Below are 12,492 nucleotides of genomic sequence, written 5' to 3'. Positions count from 1 at the left end.
GACCAGCTGATAGCATGAGAAAACGTAGCCCTGTGCTAACACGACCAGCTGATAGCTTGAGAAAACGTAGCCCTATGCTAACACAACCAGCTGATAGCATGAGAAAAGTAGCCCTATGCTAACACGACCAGCTGATAGCATGATTATTTCCTGTAACAAATTCCACATCAGCCAATATATATATATATATATATATATATTTTTTACATATTGTGTGAATATACAGTACCAGTTTAAGGTTTGGACACCTACTCATTCAAGGGGTTTTCTTTATTTTTACTATTTTCTACATTGTAGAATAATAATGAAGACATCAAAACTATGAAATAACACATGGAATCATGTAGGATACAAAACAATTTATTTTATATTTGAGATTCTTCAAAGTAGCCACCCTTTGCCTTGATGACAGCTTTGAACACTCTTGGCATGCTCTCAACCAACTTCACCTGGAATGCTTTTCCAACAGTCTTAAAGGAGTTCCCACATATGCTGAGCCCTGGTCCTGTATAACATTGGTAAAATAGCCCTTACACAACCTGGAGGTGTGTTGGGTCATTGTCCTGTTGAAAAACAAATGATAGTCCCTCTAAGCACAAACCAGATGGGATGGCATATCACTGCAGAATTCTGTGGTAGCCATGCTGGTTAGGTGTGCCTTGAATATTATAAATAAATCCCTGACAGCAAAGCACCATCACACCACCACCTCCAAGCTTCACGGTGGGAACCACACATGCGGAGATCATCCGTTCACCTACTCTGCGTCTCACAAAGACACGGCGGTTGGAAACAAAAATCTCCAATTTGGACTCATCAGACCAAAGGACTGATTTCCACCGGTCTAATGTCCATTGCTCGGTTTTCTTGGCCAAAGCAAGCCTTTTCTTCATATTGGTGTCCGTCAGTAGTGGTTTCTTTGCAGCAATTAGACCATGAAGGTCTGATTCACGCAGTCTCCTCTGAACAGTTGATGTTTAGATGTCTGTTTTTATTACCATTTTTGTCACTTGAACTCTGAATCATTTATCTGGGCTGCATTCTGAGGCTGGTGACTCTAATGAATGTATCCTCTTGCAGCAGAGGTAACTCTGGGTCTTCCTTTCCTTTGACGGTCCTCATGAAAACCAGTTTCATCATAGCGCTTGATGGTTTTTGCTACTGCACTTGAAGAAACTTTCAAAGTTCTTGAAATTTTCTGAATTGACTGACCTTCATGTCTTAAAATAATGATGGATTGTCATTTCTCTTTGCTGATTTGAGCTTTTCTTTCCATAATATGGACTTGTTTTTACCAAATAGGGATATCTTCTGTATACCAACCTTGTCACAACACAACTGATTGGCTCAAACGCATTAAGAAGGAAAGAAATTCCACAAATTTACTTTTAACAAGGCACACCTGTTAATTAAAATGCATTCCAGGTGATTACCTCATGAAGCTGGTTGAGAGATTGCCAAGAGTGTGAAAAGCTGTCATCAAGGCAAAGGATGGCTACTTTGAAGAATCTAAAATAGAAAATATATTTTGATTTGTTTAACACTTTTTTTGGTTACTACATGATTCCATATGTGTTATTTCACTGTTTTTTCTACAATATAGAAATGAGTAAAAAATAAAGAAAAACCCTTGAATGAGTATTTTTCCAAACTTTTGACTGGTCCTGTATGTCCTGGTCCTGTATGTCCTGGTCCTGTATGTCCTGGTCCTGTATGTCCTGGTCCTGTATGGCCTGGTCCTGTATGGCCTGGTCCTGTATGTCCTGGTCCTGTATGTCCTGGTCCTGTATGTCCTGGTCCTGTATGTCCTGGTCCTGTATGTCCTGGTCCTGTATGGCCTGGTCCTGTATGTCCTGGTCCTGTATGTCCTGGTCCTGTATGTCCTGGTCCTGTATGTCCTGGATGTCCTGGTCCTGTATGTCCTGGTCCTGTATGTCCTGGTCCTGTGTGTCCTGGTCCTGTATGGCCTGGTCCTGTATGTCCTGGTCCTGTATGTCCTGGTCCTGTATGTCCTGGTCCTGTATGTCCTGGTCCTGTATGTCCTGGTCCTGTATGTCCACGCTGAAGATGGAATCATACTGTGAAAATGTACAAATGATGATAATACCCTTTTTGTGTAAGAGCTGTTTGAAACTGCCGTCTGAAATTTTAGCCTGTTGTGTTGGGATCGTTTGATTACCAACAACGACGAGACAGCCTACAGGTCGGAGGTGAGGGCCCTGGTGGAGTGGAACCAGGGAAATAACCTCTCCGTCAACGTCAACAAAATGAAGGAGCTGATCCTGGAGACGGCAGAGAGAGAGACGAAGGTGGTGAAAAGCTTAAGGCCCATCACTGACAACCTGAAATGATCCAGTCACACAGGCCGTGTCGTGAAGGCATAACAGCGCCTCTTCAACCTTCCCAGGAGGCTCAGGAAATTTAACTTGGCCCCCGGAGACCCTCAAACTTCTACAGATGCACCATTGAGAGCATCCCGTCGGGCTGTATCACCGCCTGGTACGGTAAATGCACCGTCCGCAACCACAGAGGGTGGCGCCTTCAGCCCAACGCATCACTGGGAGCACGCTGCCTGCCCTCCAGGACATCTACAGCCCCCGGTGTCACAGGAAGGCCAAGAAAGATCATAATGGACCCGAGCCACATCCTGTTCACCCTGCTACCATCTAGAAGATCATCATAATGGACTTCAGCCACCCGAGCCACAGCCTGTTCACCCTGCTACCATCTAGAAGATCATCATAATGGACTTCAGCCACCCGAGCCACAGCCTGTTCCCCCTGCTACCATCTAGAAGATCATAATGGACCCGAGCCACAGCCTGTCCACCCTGCTACCATCTAGAAGGCGGAGACAGTACAGGTGCATTAAAGCTGGAACAGAGAGATTGAAAAACAGCTTCTATCTGGCCATCAGACTGCTAAATATTCACCACTAGCAGGCCTCCGCCCAGTACCCTGCACTGAACTTAGTCACTGTTACTAGCCGGCTACCACCTTAGACTGCTGCCCTATGTACATAGTCACTGTTACTAGCTGGCTACCACCTTAGCCTGCTGCCCTATGTACATAATCATTGTTACTAGCTGGCTACCACCTTAGACTGCTGCCCTATGTACATAATCACTGTTACTAGCTGGCTACCACCTTAGCCTGCTGCCCTATGGACATAGTCACTGTTACTAGCCGGCTACCACCTTAGACTGCTGCCCTATGGACATAGTCACTGTTACTAGCCGGCTACCACCTTAGACTGCTGCCCTATGGACATAGTCACTGTTACTAGCCGGCTACCACCTTAGACTGCTGCCCTATGTACATAGTCACTGTTACTAGCCGGCTACCACCTTAGCCTGCTGCCCTATGGACATAGTCACTGTTACTAGCCGGCTACCACCTTAGCCTGCTGCCCTATGGACATAGTCACTGTTACTAGCCGGCTACCACCTTAGCCTGCTGCCCTATGTACATAGTCACTGTTACTAGCCGGCTACCACCTTAGCCTGCTGCCCTATGGACATAGTCACTGTTACTAGCCGGCTACCACCTTAGCCTGCTGCCCTATGGACATAGTCACTGTTACTAGCCGGCTACCACCTTAGCCTGCTGCCCTATGGACATAGTCACTGTTACTAGCCGGCTACCACCTTAGCCTGCTGCCCTATGGACATAGTCACTGTTACTAGCCGGCTACCACCTTAGCCTGCTGCCCTATGGACATAGTCACTGTTACTAGCCGGCTACCACCTTAGACTGCTGCCCTATGGACATAGACATTGAACGCTGGTCACTTTAATTATTATTATGTACATCCTGGTACACCCACCTCATATGTATATACTGTATTCTAGTCTATGTTTGTCCTATATAACTACTGTTGTATACACCGTTCCTATTCATATACTGTCTATACAGTATATATATATATATGGACTGTTCTGATACATTTTGGTGGGATTTGTATGTATTGTTTTATATTGCTAGGTAACACTGCACTGTTGGAACTAGAAACATAAGCATTTCGCTGCACCTGCTATAACAACGGCAGAATACTGTGTACACGACCAATAACATTTGATTTGATTTTAAGTGGAACAACCTTGATTTGGAGGTTTAAAATATCTTTCTGGTGGTTAGCTTAGGGCTAACTGTGCCAGGTTATCTCATGGGAAAAGCTAACATGTAGCATTTTCGAGAAAAATATGGGCCCTATAAATTTACAATATGTGTTTTCTGTTTAGTCAGGAACAAACATTTTGACTTAGTCAGGGTGTTGACTAATTTGAGTTAATCCATATGTATGTCTTTACCACAGCAGAGAGACCTGACCACTGCTCTGAGAGTGAAGGGAGTCCCTCTACAACAGGACTACCTAAACAACACCAGGGGAATCACACAGCTAAGAAGATTCACTGCTGTTCAGTGTGTGGAAAAAACTGTCACAAGTTATCAAAACTGCTAATACATATGAGAACTCACACAGGAGAAAAACCTTACTCCTGCTCTGTCTGCGGGAAACAATTCAGTGACAAAGGAAACCTGAAAAAACACCAGACGTTGCACACAGGAGAGAAGCTGTACAGTTGTTCTGTGTGCGGGGAGAGTTTCTCTTCATCGTCAAATCTTACCAAACACCAGAGAACGCACACAGGAGAGAGTCATGGTTTTACACCACCACTGGTTATCATAGTGAAAGAGGAGGAAGAGGATCCTGCTTTTGGTAAGTTTAAGGTACTTATTCGGTAAAGGCTTGGATTGCACATTTTTTTTTATACATCTTTGTATAACTTTCAGTTATTCCAAGGACAAAAAATATTTTTTGTTACAGTTTCAAATTTTCACGTAGTTTATCCATCCCATCTTATCCCACAGCAGAGAGACATGACCACTGCTCTGACAGTGAAGGGAGTCCCTCTACATCAGGACTACCTGAACAACACCAGGGGAATCACACAGCTAAGAAAATTCACTGTTGTTCAGTGTGCGGACAAGACTGCAAAAAGTTATCAAAACTGCTAATACATATGAGAATACACACAGGAGAAAAGCCATACCCTTGCTCTGTGTGTGGAAAGGAGTTCCGTGTCAAAAGACATCTTCAAGACCACCAGATAGTGCACACTGGAGAGAAACCTTACGTCTGCTCCAAATGTGACAAGAGGTTTGGTTTTGCCTCAGCCTTGAAAAGGCACCAGTGGTTACACACAGAAGAGAAACCTTACTCCTGCTCTGTGTGTGGGAAGGGTTTTAGCTTACAATCACGCATGAAGGAACACTTCCTGATGCACTCAGGAGAAAAACCCCACTCCTGCTCTGTCTGTGGAAAGAGTTTCAGCCGTCCAGATCAGTTAAAGGACCACTCTCTGCAACACACAGGGAAACCCCACCACTGTTCTATGTGTGAGCAAAGCTTTGCCTTGTCTAAACAACTCCTGAAGCACGAGAAGACTCACACAGGAAAGAGACCTTATAGTTGCTCTGTGTGTGGGAAGAGTTTCAGCGAGAAGGCATATCTTGAAGACCACCGGTCAGTGCACACTGGAGAGAAACGACACCCTTGCCCTGATTGTGACAAGAGGTTTGGATGTGCTTCGTCCCTGCGTAAACACAGACTGTTGCACATAGAAGGGAAATCCCACTCCTGCTCTGTGTGTGGGAAGAATTTTTCTGAAGCACGTTACTTGAAGGAGCATTTCCGGACACACACTGGAGAGAAACCTTTCTCCTGCTCTGTCTGCGATAAGAGTTTTGCGAGATCAGCAGGCCTTAAAGTCCACCACAGATATCATACAGGAGAGAAACCTTACAGCCGCACTAAATGCGGCCAGAGCTTCATTAGTTCTCAAAAACTTCAGAGACATCAGAAAACTCATGCTGGTTTACCACCTGTTGAGTTTCAAAACCCTGTTACAATTGAAGGAGAGCGGGAGGGAGAAGATGAGGAAGTTGGTGGTCTGATCCATTCAGCTGGAGAAGAGGTTGGTTGGGATCTTCATCGTCTCGGTAAGTGGAAGCAGAACAGCCATGAATTACATTAATACAATATTGACTTTGAATGAACATCGCTCTTTTATTTAAAAATCCAATGCCACTGTTTTTAACACCATATGAATTTTCATTTTATTAAGTACCCTGCTGTGATTGTTTTCAATTAAAATAAACAAATATCGGGCTTCCCAGGTGGCGCAGTGGTTAAGGGCGCTGTACTGCAGCGCCAGCTATGCCATCACAGACATAGCGTCGTCCGGGTTAGGGAGGGCTTGGTCGGTAGGGATGTCCTTGTCTCATCGCGCACCAGCGACCCCTGTGGCGGGCCGGGCGCAGTGCGCACTAACCAAGGTTGCCAGGTACACGGTGTTTCCTCCGACACATTGGTGCGGCTGGCTTCCGGGTTGGATGTGCGCTGTGTTAAGAAGCAGTGCGGCTTGGTTGGGTTGTGTATCGGAGGACGCATGACTTTCAACCTTCGTCTCTCCTGAGCCCGTACGGGAGTTGTAGCGATGAGACAAGATAGTAGCTACTAAAGACAATTGGATACCAATGAAATTGGGAAGAAAAAGGGGTAAAATTCCCCAAAAATTAAAAAAACAAACAAAAAAACATATCTTCGTAGAGCAAATTCTCAAGCAAGAATTTTATTATCATAATTTTCACAGTATTTTTTTTCCTAACCTCTTAGTGTGGAAATGTGTATAAAATACAGGAAATCACATGTTTGACGTTACTGGACCTTCTAACCTATGTTTTCTCATTCACACAGACGAAAGTTCGGAGGGGAGAACCTCTACATCAGGAGAACCTAAAGAAACCTAGGGGAATCTCAAAGCTCAGAGAGACAGTTGCTCTGTGTGTGGGACAGACTGGCAACGGTTATTTGATCTGAAAAAGACACGACACGTGAAACCGTACAGATGTTTTGTTTGTGGGAAGAGTTTTAGACGAGCAGACCTGATGAAGCATCACTTTTGGACACAAAGGAGACGCATGGGGAGAAACCTTACCCCTGTTCTGTCTGTGGAAAGGCTTTAACAAGATCATCAGACCTTAACATACACAGTAGAGTTCATACAGGAGAGAAATCTTACAGCTGTGACGAATGTGGCCGGAGACACAAGAAGAGACGCCACATCTCACTTCCTGAGGAGGACCAGGCTGGCGGGGGTCAAGACTGAAGAGCCAATAGTATCATAGATGAAGAGGAGGAGTCAACGGTAGCATGGTGGAAAGGGGGGAAACAAGAACTAGCCCTGAACATCTTGACGTAAAATATATACAGTGCATTCGGAAAGTATTCAGACCCCTTGACTTTTTACACGTTTTGTTTACGTTACAGCCTTATTTTAAAATGGATTAAATTGTTTTTTCCCCTCATCAACATTCACACAATACCAATGACAAAGCAAAAACAGGTATTTTTTTCCCCGGAAATTTCACATTTACATACTCCTTAGCCGGGACGGCAGGTAGCCTAGTGGTTAGAGTGTAGAGGCGGTAGGTAGCCTAGTGGTTAGAGTGTAGAGGCGGTAGGTAGCCTAGTGGTTAGAGTGTAGAGGCGGTAGGTAGCCTAGTGGTTAGAGTGTAGAGGCGGTAGGTAGCCTAGTGGTTAGAGTGTAGAGGCGGTAGGTAGCCTAGTGGTTAGAGTGTAGAGGCGGTAGGTAGTCTAGTGGTTAGAGTGTAGAGGCGGTAGGTAGCCTAGTGGTTAGAGTGTAGAGGCGGTAGGTAGCCTAGTGGTTAGAGTGTAGAGGTGGTAGGTAGCCTAGTGGTTAGAGTGTAGAGGCGGTAGGTAGCCTAGTGGTTAGAGTGTAGAGGCGGTAGGTAGCCTAGTGGTTAGAGTGTAGAGGCGGTAGGTAGCCTAGTGGTTAGAGTGTAGAGGCGGTAGGTAGCCTAGTGGTTAGAGTGTAGAGGCGGTAGGTAGCCTAGTGGTTAGAGTGTAGAGGCGGTAGGTAGCCTAGTGGTTAGAGTGTAGAGGCGGTAGGTAGCCTAGTGGTTAGAGTGTAGAGGCGGTAGGGTAGCCTAGTGGTTAGAGTGTAGAGGCGGCAGGTAGTCTAGTGGTTAGAGTGTAGAGGCGGCAGGGTAGCCTAGTGGTTAGAGTGTAGAGGCGGTAGGGTAGCCTAGTGGTTAGAGTGTAGAGGCGGCAGGGTAGCCTAGTGGTTAGAGTGTAGAGGCGGCAGGGTAGCCTAGTGGTTAGAGTGTAGAGGCGGTAGGTAGCCTAGTGGTTAGAGTGTAGAGGCGGCAGGGTAGCCTAGTGGTTAGAGGCAGGGTAGCCTAGTGGTTAGAGCGTAGAGGTGGCAGGGTAGCCTAGTGGTTAGAGCGTTGAGCTAGTAACCGGAAGGTTGCAAGTTCAAATCCCCCGACCTGACAAGGTACAAATCTGTCGTTCTGCCCCTGAACAGGCAGTTAACCCACTGTTCCTAGACCAGTTAACCCACTGTTCCTAGACCGTCATTGAAAATAAGAATTTGTTCTTAACTGACTTGCCTAGTTAAATAAAGGTAAAAAAAATAAAAATAAAAAAAAACATTTCAACTAAGTTTTTCACAATTCCTGACATTTAATCCTAATAAAAACTCCCTGTCAGTTAGAATCACCACTTTATTTTAAGAATGGGAAATGTCAGAATAATAGTAGAGATAATTATTTATTTCAGCTTCTATTTCTTTCATCACATCCTCAGTGGGTCAGAAGTTTACATACACTCAATTAGTATTTGGTAGCATGGCCTTTAAATTGTTTAACTTGGGTCAAACGTTTTGGGTAGACTTTCACAAGTTTCCCACAATAAGTTGGGTGAATTTTGGCCTATTCCTCCTTACAGTAACTGAGTCAGGTTTGTAGGCCTCCTTGCTCGCACACGCTTTTTCAGTTCTGCCCACAAATTTTCTATAGGATGGAGGTCAGGGATTTGTGATGGCCACTCCAATACCTTGACTTTGTTGTCCTGAAGCCATTTTGCCACAACTTTGGAAGTTTGCTTGGGGTCATTGTCCATTTGGAAGACCATTTGCAACCAAGCTTTAATTTCCTGACTGATGTCTTGAGTTGTTGCTTCAATATATCCACATCATTTTCGTCCCTCATGCAGCCATCTATTTTGTGAAGTGCACCAGTCCCTCCTGCAGCAAAGCACCCCCACAACATGATGCTGCCACCCCCGTGCTTCACGGTTGGGATGGTTTTCTTTGGCTTGAAAGCCTCCCCCTTTTTCCTCCAAACATAACGATAGTCATTATGACCAAACAGTACTATTTTTGTTTCTTCAGACCAGAGGACATTTCTCCAAAAAGTACGATCTTGGTTCCCATGTGCAGTTGCAAACTGTAGTCTGGCTTTTTTATGGCGGTTTTGGGGCAGTGGCTTCTTCCTTGCTGAGCGGCCTTTCAGGTTATGCCGATATAGGACTCGTTTTACTGTGGTTATAGATACTTTTGTACCGGTTTCCTCCAGCATCTTCACAAGGTCTTTTGCTGTTGTCCTGGGATTGATTTGTTCTTTTTTCGCACCAAAGTACGTTCATCTCTAGGAGACGGAACGCGTCTCCTTCCTGAGCGGTATGACGGCTGCGTGGTCCCATGGTGTTTATACTTGCGTACTATTGTTTGTACAGCTGAACGTGGTACCTTCAGCCGTTTGGAAATTCTTGGCTGATTTCTTTTGATTTTCCCATGATGTCTAGCAAAGAGGCACTGAGTTTGAAGGTAGGCCTTGAAATACATCCACAGATACACCTCCAATTGACTCAAATAGCCATGACGACATAATTGTCTGAAATTTTTCAAGCTGTTTAAAGGCACAGTCAACTTAATGTATGTAAACTTCTGACCCACTGGAATTGTGATACAGTGAATTTTAAGTGAAATAATCTGTAAAAAAAAATGGAAAAATGACTTGTGTCATGCACAAAGTAGATGTCCTAACCAACTTGCCAAAACTATAGTTTGTTAACAAGAAATTTGTGGAGTGATTGAAAAACGAGTTTTAATGACTCCAACCAAAGTGTATGTAAACTTCTGACTTCAGCTGTACGTATTCAGACCCTTTACTCAGTTCTTTGTTGAAGCGCCTTTGACAGCGATTACAGCATAGTCTTCTTGGGTATGACGCTACAAGCTAGGCACATCTGTATTTGGGGAGTTTCTCCCAAACTCTGTCAGGTTGAAAGGGGAGCGTTGCTGCACAGCTATTTTCAGTTCTCTCCAGAGATGATTGATCGGGTTCAATTCCGGGCTCTGGCTGGGCCGTTCAAGGACATTCAGAGACTTGTCCCGAAGTCACTCCTGCGTTGTCTTGGCTGTGTGCTTTAGGGTCGTTGTCCTGTTGGAAGGTGAACCTTCGCCCCGGTCTGAGCGCTCTGGAGCAAGTTTTCATCAAGGATCTCTCTGTCTTTTGCTCTGTTCTTCTTTCCCTCAATCCTGATTAGACTCTCAGTCCCTTCTGCTGAAAAACAGGTGTGTGCCTTTACAAATCATATCCAGTCAATTGAATTTACCACAGGTGGATTCCTATCAAGTTGTAGATACATCTCAAGGATGAGCAATGGAAACAGGATGCACCTGAGCTCAATTTAGAGTCTCAGCAAAGGGTCTGAATACTTATTTAAATAAGATGTTTGTTTTTTTGCCAACAAAAAAATTACCAGCGTGTCTATAAACCTGTTTCAGCTTTGTGTCGTTGTGGGGTGTAGTGGGTATTGTGGGGTGTAGTGGGGTATAGTGAGGTATAGTGGGGTATAGTGTCGTTGTGGGGTATAGTGTCGTAGTGGGGTATAGTGTCGTTGTGGGGTATAGTGGGGTGTAGTGTCGTTGTGGGGTATAGTGGGGTGTAGTGTCGTTGTGGGGTATAGTGTCGTTGTGGGGCACTGTGTCGTTGTGGGGCACTGTGTCGTTGTGGGGCACTGTGTCGTTGTGGGGCACTGTCGTTGTGGGGCACTGTGTCGTTGTGGGGCACTGTCGTTGTGGGGCACTGTGTCGTTGTGGGGCACTGTGTCGTTGTGGGGCACTGTGTCGTTGTGGGGCACTGTGTCGTGGGGCACTGTGTCGTGGGGCACTGTGTCGTTGTGGGGCACTGTGTCGTTGTGGGTTTTTATGGGATATTGTGGGGCATTGTGGCATTATGGGATATTGTGGGGCATTGTGGCATTATGGGATATTGAGTCATGGTGGTGTATTGGGTTTTATGGGGCATTGTGGGGTATTGTGTCGTTGTGGCATTGTGGGGTGTTGTGGCATTGTGGGGTATTTTTGTGTCGTTGTTGTGTGTTGTGGCATTGTGGGGTGTTGTGGTATATTGAGTCGTTGTGGTGTATTGGGTTTTTATGGGGTATTGTGTTGTTGTTGTGGGGTAATGGGCATTGTGGGGTATTGGGGCATTTTGGCATTATGGGGTATTTAGTTGTTGTGGGGTATTGGGTTTTTATGGGGTGTTGTGGGGTAATGGGGCATTGGGGTGTTGTGGCATGGCGTTGTGGGGTATTGGGTCTTTATGGGGTATTGTGGGGTATTGTGTTGTGTGGAGATAGATGAGGATTTTATAATTAATCCATTTTAGAATAAGGCCGTAACAGAATGTGTAAAAAGTCAAGGGGTCTGAATACTTTCTGAAGGCACTGGTGTATGTTTACAAGAAGCTCTCTTTTATTTCGATGTTTATACTCAACAAAGACGGCTACATATTATGAAAATACGTTATCTGTAGTGTTGTGTCGAAAAATAAAGAGCCAAGTAGATAATGACTTTGATTGGTTCTTTCATTTGTGATACACGGTAAGCAAATGTCATTAACAAGAGTTACCTCAGGTGTCTTAGAAGATACACCTTAGTTACCTGGTATGGAGGAGAGGATAATAGAGATGACACTGCAGGGTTGGGGTGAATTTCAATACCCTATGAAAGTGAAGTGTCATTTTAACTTCTGGGTTCTGGTTTTGTAGGCTACAAATGGGCTAAAAATGGGCATCTTCAAATTCATTTGAGATATATAGTACCAGGCAAAGGTTTGGACACCTATTCATTCAAGGGTTTTTCATTATTTTGTACTATTTTCTACATTGTAGAATAATAGTGACGACATCAACACTACAAAGTAACACATGGAGTCATGTAGTAACCAAGTGTTAAACAAATCAATATTTAAACATAAATATTTTTTAGATTCTTCAAAGTAGCCACCCTTTGCCTTGATGACAGCTTTGCACGCTCTTGGCATTCTCTCAACCAGCTTCATGAGTAAAGGTTTTTTTCCAACAGTCTTGAAGGAGTTCCCACATATGCTGAGCACATGTTGGCTGCTTTTCCTTCACTCTGCGGTCCAACTTATCCCAAACCATCTCGATTGGGTTGAGGTCAGGTGATTGTGGAGACCAGGTCATCTGATGCAGCCCTCTATCACTCTCCTTACACAGCCTGGGGGTGTGTTTTGGGTCATTGTCCTGTTGAAAAACAAATGAGAGCCAGTTTCATCATACATCATGGTTTTTGCGACTGCATTTGAAGAAACT

The 12,492-nt window shown here is 44.7% G+C and overlaps 1 long non-coding RNA gene across 1 annotated transcript; it reads left to right on the top strand.

Annotated features, from left to right (window-relative positions):
- Window positions 1–4,405: 4,405 nt before the first annotated feature.
- Window positions 4,406–6,820, top strand: LOC139370160 (uncharacterized). Its single transcript, XR_011627112.1, has 3 exons — window positions 4,406–4,719; window positions 4,872–6,002; window positions 6,760–6,820. It is a non-coding gene; the product is annotated as an uncharacterized lncRNA (long non-coding RNA).
- Window positions 6,821–12,492: the final 5,672 nt, after the last annotated feature.

Source organism: Oncorhynchus clarkii, chromosome 17 (assembly GCF_045791955.1).
Source record: "Oncorhynchus clarkii lewisi isolate Uvic-CL-2024 chromosome 17, UVic_Ocla_1.0, whole genome shotgun sequence".
In the NCBI taxonomy this organism is placed as follows: Eukaryota; Metazoa; Chordata; class Actinopteri; order Salmoniformes; family Salmonidae; genus Oncorhynchus; species Oncorhynchus clarkii.
Note: the sequence above shows the minus strand (reverse complement) of the source record. Positions and strands in the feature narration are given on the sequence as shown.